The sequence below is a fragment of the Papaver somniferum genome, chromosome 10 (assembly GCF_003573695.1).
Source record: "Papaver somniferum cultivar HN1 chromosome 10, ASM357369v1, whole genome shotgun sequence".
Taxonomy (NCBI): Eukaryota; Viridiplantae; Streptophyta; class Magnoliopsida; order Ranunculales; family Papaveraceae; genus Papaver; species Papaver somniferum.
The window spans coordinates 3,314,250-3,320,249 of NC_039367.1; positions in this window are offsets into that span (position 1 = coordinate 3,314,250).

A 6,000-nucleotide genomic window follows, 5' to 3' on the forward strand; every position below is an offset into this window, starting at 1 on the left:
AGTGTAGCTGTGGCCAGTGCATGTGTAACATTGCGACACAGGTTAGTACGTTGAGAGAAGAAGATTTCTTACACTATTTTTTGATTGGTTTGGATACTATGTATAGCTCCCTGCGTGAAAAATTACTGGCAAGAGAACCACTGCCATCTATAGATGTGGCTTACCAAGTTGTGGTTAATTCGGAACGTCTAAAATTGGGGGACGGAGTTGTGGCGTCTCAGACACAGGACAATGTTATGGCGTTCAAGGTTCAGTCAGATCAGCGTCCATACAATAATATGTATGATCCTAACAAATTTTGCAAGCATTGTAGCCGAGAAGGGCACTCACAGGAAGGGTGTTTTCAGCTTATTGGATACCCGGAATGGTGGGGTGACAGACAAAGAGGTGGAAGAGGATATGGTCGAGGAGGCCGAACTGGTGGTAGAGCTGGTGATCGAGGACGTGCTGGTGCCGGGTTTGTGAACAGCAGAGGAGGTAGAGGACAAGACAATATACGTGCGCATAATTTGAGCATCTCGGCAGCAACAGCATCTCATCCTGCCACTGGGTCTTCAGGAGATGCATCAGGACTGACAGGCGTGAATGCAAGTCAAGTTCAGCAGGTTCTTGAATATTTAAATTCAAGAAAAATCAGTTCCCAGCTCCAAGGTAAGACAAATCAAACACCCTGGATTATAGACACAGGAGCTACAAATCATGTCACGTGTAAAAGAGATGATATGATAAATGTGAAAGATATTAGAGCATGTTCTGTGGGACTGCCGGATGGAAAATATGCTCACTCTGAGAAAATAGGAACAGTTATTCTTCCTGGTGGTTTGAGATTGGACAATGTGCTTTATGTGCCACAGATAACTTGTAACTTGATTTCAGTTACACAACTCATTGATGAGGTAGTATGTAATGTTCAACGTACTAATAATTTATGTCTTATACAAGACCGGTTGACGAGGAAGGTGATTGGAGTGGGTGAGCAACGAGGTGGACTATATATCTTCTGTGGTGTGCCTCCAGTTAAAGTGCTTGTGGTGAGTGAAGATACGTATGAGCTGTGGCATCAGAGATTGGGACATCCATCAGAGAAAGTGTTACAACAGTTACCGGGTCTGGGTAGATTATTGAAGAAGAATAATGATGCGTGTGATATTTTTCCACGTGCAAAACATCGTAGAAGTAGTTTTCCTAGTAGTTTGAGCAAATCCAGTTGTAGTTTTGATTTGGTTCATATAGATTTGTGGGGTCCTTATAAGACGCGCTCGTCTTATGGAGCATAATATTTTCTGACAATAGTAGATGATTTTTCAAGAGGTGTGTGGATTTATTTAATTCAAATCAAAACTGAGGTTGAAACGATATTTCTTAACTTTATTGCGCTTGTGAAACGTCAATTTGGTAAAGAAATCAAAATTGTTAGAAGTGATAATGGAACTGAATTTAATGCATTGCGTGGCTATTTTAAGACTAATGGAATAGTTTTTGAGACATCCTGTGTAGGAACACCTCAACAAAATGGAAGAGTTGAGAGAAAACATCAGCACATAATGAATGTGGCAAGAGCTTTGAGATTTCAAGCAAATTTACCGATCCGATTTTGGGGAGAATGTGCTTTGACAGCAGCGTATTTGATTAATCGTACGCCTACACCGGTTCTAAACAACAAAACTCCATATGAAGTTCTATTTGGGAAACCGGCACCATATAATCAGTTGAAAGTATTTGGTTGCTTGTTTTATGCACATGATCAAAGTAGTAAAGGGGATAAGTTTGCAAGTCGAGGAAGAAGGTGTGTCTTTCTGGGTTATCCTTTTGGGAAAAAGGCATGGCAAGTATATGACTTAGACAAAAGACAATTTTTGGTTTCAAGGGATATAGAGTTTCATGAACATCAGTTTCCTTACATATGTAGGGTACCTGATAAGCCAATTGAGATAGTTCGGGCTAATAATGACATGTGTTGGAGTGATGATGAAGAAATAGTGCAGCAAGAGAACCCAGAAGATATTACTGAGAACCCAAAATACAGTACTGAGAACCCAGAATACATTACTGGGAACCAGGAAGGTATTACTGCGAACCCAGAAAACATTACTGAGAACTCGGAAGACATTACTGAGAACCCCGAAGATGATACTGAGAACCCAGAATATATTACTGAGAACCCTGTGGTCTCGAAGGAAGAAGTGACGGAAGCTAGTATGGGTAAAGGAAGGCGACAGAAGATTCCGTCTAGTCGGCTCAAAGGTTTTGTAACGCACACTGTACGAGAAAATAGTCCATCTCATGCTCACTCTCCACAGTCATCATCCTCAGGTACGCCGTATCCTTTGACGTATTATGTTAGTTGTGATAAATTCTCTACAGTTCATAAAAAGTTTCTTGCAGCAATTACTGCTGGGTCTGCGCCTAAAAATTTCAAAGAAGCCATGAAGCATCCAGGATGGCGTAAGGCAATGGCAGAAGAAATACGAGCTTTGGAAGAACAAGGAACATGGGAATTAGAAGAATTACCGCCGGGAAAGAAAGCTCTTGGTAGTAAATGGATTTACACAGAGAAGTATGATGAGAATGGACAGTTGGTGCGGCTCAAATATAGACTGGTGATCTTTGGGAATCATCAAGTAGAAGGGTTGGATTACAATGAGACATTTGCACCAGTGGCGAAAATGACGACAGTGCGGACTTTCCTAGCTGTGGCAGCAATTAAGAATTGGGAAGTGCATCAGATGGATGTACATAATGCATTTCTTCATGGAGACTTGGAAGAAGAAGTGTATATGAAAATACCACCTGGATTTTCTCAAGGTAAGTCTAATATGGTGTGTAGGATGAAAAAATATTTATATGGTTTAAAGCAGGCTCCTCGGTGTTGGTTTGCAAAATTGTCTGCAGCTTTGAAGAATTATGGGTTTCGGCAATCATATTCCGATTATTCTCTTTTTACTATGACTAAGGGAAAAACCCAACTTAACGTTTTGGTCTATGTGGATGATTTGATTGTTGCGGGTAATGATTTAGTTGCGCTTGATCAATTCAAACTTTACTTGGGACAATGTTTCAAGATGAAAGATTTGGGAAAGTTGAAGTATTTTCTGGGTTTGGAGGTGGCACAGAGTGCACAAGGTTTTTATATGTGTCAACGCAAATATGCGTTGGATATCATCATGGAAGAAGATTTATTAGGTGCAAAACCTGCAGAATTTCCAATGGAAACTAATCATCGTCTTTCTTTGGACAAAGGAGATTTGTTCACGGATGTGGAAAAATATCGAAGACTGATTGGGCGTTTAATCTATTTGTCCGTGACTAGGCCAGACCTAGCATATTCCGTTCATATTTTGTCTCAATTCATGCAACTGCCGAGAATAGCATATTGGGAAGAGGCTCTTCGTGTGGTTCGATATTTGAAGAAGAATCCTGGACAGGGAATTCTGTTGCGCTCTGATAGTGGTCTTAATTTGAAAGGATGGTGTGACTCAGATTGGGCTGGTTGTCCCTTAACTAGACGCTCGTTGACAAGATGGTTTGTTCTTCTTGGGTATTCTCCAATAGCCTGGAAAACTAAGAAGCAACATACCGTTTCTCGTTTGTCAGCTGAAGCAGAATATAGATCTATGGCGGCGGCTACGTGTGAATTAAAATGGTTGAAAAAATTACTGGGTGATTTGGGAGTTCATCATCCACATGGTATGCGTCTTCTATGTGATAGTCAATCGGCTTTGTATATTGCTCAGAATCCAGTTTTTCATGAACGAACAAAGCATATTGAAGTGGATTGTCATCTGGTTAGAGATGCTATCATGCAGAAGCTTATTACGCCTTCTTACACTCCTACAACAGTGCAATTGGCGGATATTTTTACTAAATCTTTAGGGAAAGCTCAGTTTCAGTTTTTTATTTCCAAGATGGGCATGTGTGATCTCCATGCTCCGTCTTGAGGGAGGGTATTACGAGAGTTATATATGGGCTCGAGAATGTTGGTTTGAGACCCAGGATTGAGACCCATCTTCTTAGTCTACTGTCTAAACTGTTATGGACAGTCCAATGTCTAAACGGTTATGGACAGTCCAATGTAAGGTCGAACTCTAGGGTCTAAAACTAGGGTTGTGTCTTGTATAAGAAGAAGGTTGAATGAATGAAAGAGATACGAACTATTTTGATATATGTGTTTACAAAATCTAACAGAAACAAACAAAAAAAGTTAGAAAATTTAGTAATGGAACTTACAAAAACTATAACAGGAAAATCTCTCTCGTTTTTTATATTAGGTTGTTACTCAAAAATCAATGTCAAAATTTAGGCACAATCACAAAAAATCCTCAACTTTCAAATAAATAAAAATCTAAAAAATAATTTCTTTTCAAAAATAGATTTGATCTAAAGAAAAGTACTTTAAGTCCATCCAGATATCCAATACTCAAAATTGTTTTATTTTATATAGATTGATATTCTGCTAGCACTGGTGCATATGCCTCTTTAAAAATAATGGGTTTGTATTTCATGACATTAAAAATAATAACTTTACTTCACTTTCATTTAACTCTATTTCTATCTCCTTAACCTAGTTTCAACTCTAATTCCATTTCTTCAACCTAGTTACTTTTCGAAATAGTGATGGGGTGCACCGCATATCGGTGCACGTATATTTCATTACACAAGCTTGCACACAATGACGTGGATATCTGAGTCCCCATTAAACAAAAGATGCCTTGGTGTATCGTCGGAAAAATTAAGGGTGCACAACAGACCACGTCCCCACAGGCATGAAAGACGGTCAGGTGGTAGTGGCATGTATTGTAATATTTTTGTTACTTTTCATGTAGGCTAAAAAGATTGATATTCTAAAACCTAGTTTTGAGCCAAGCTGTAGGCGATATTTTGAGATGCTAAATCTTAACACAAAATTGGTTAAAAAGATCAAAATCAACGATTCTTGGGTGAAATGGACAGTTCGATTTTGATACTGTTTAAATGGACAAAAATGTAAAAATGGGCAGGATGTAACCAGTTTCATCGTGCCCATTTTCAAATATTTTTTTTTATTTTTAATTTACAAATGATGTATCCAGCTTCATCCTTGCTATTTTTTAAATTTAAGCTCATTCTTACTATTTTTTTTGACCATTTCACCTAAACTATTTTTTACTCGTCCATTTGAACCGTGATTTAAAAATATTTGGACAAATAATCCATTTTCCGAAATCTTAATTAAAGTAGTTTTCATTCGTTGATTTGATTAATTCATAAATCCTTCCACATATGATTATTCTTGTGTAGAAGAATAGAGTCGAAGGTCTAACAAAAGGTAATCAATGTGATAAAAATGTCCATGCCCCGGCAGTAGCTAACTTTGACATTAGCTGATGGCAATTACGAGAGAAAAGAGAAGGTCTTTAAAATGCAAGTAGCTTCTCACGGAATTCCCATAGCTGAGTAGTAGGTCTATCAGGGAGATTCTGTTTTTTTATTTCATTCTAGTTGAAATTTGATAAAGAGGAAATGCGTGCAAGGAAAGAGGAAACAACAACCCAACTGTGTTTTCTCAATTTACCAACTCCACAGCAAGGGACGGCTGAAAAAGACGATTATGCATTAAAAAAAAACAAATCTCCTGGTGCCAATGGATATCCAATGGAATTCTTTAAAGCATTATGGGAAATAATCAAAGCGTATTTAATGGCAGTATTTGCTGAATTCTACATAGAAGAAAAAATGACTTGGAGAACCAACTGCTCTTTCATATGCTTAGTCCCAAATAAGGAAGAATCCAATACTCCAAAAGATTTCAGACCTATTAGTTTGATAAGCAACATCTACAAGATTGTATCCAAGATACTTGCAGCAAGATTCAAGACTGTTCATCCTAAACTTATCTCTGATAGTCAATGAGCCTTCCTAAAAGACAAGAAATTTTAGATGGAATCCTAATTGCTGGTGAACTAACAATATCTAGATGGAAAGCAAAAAAAACCTGGTCTTCGATGCAAGTTGGACATCCAG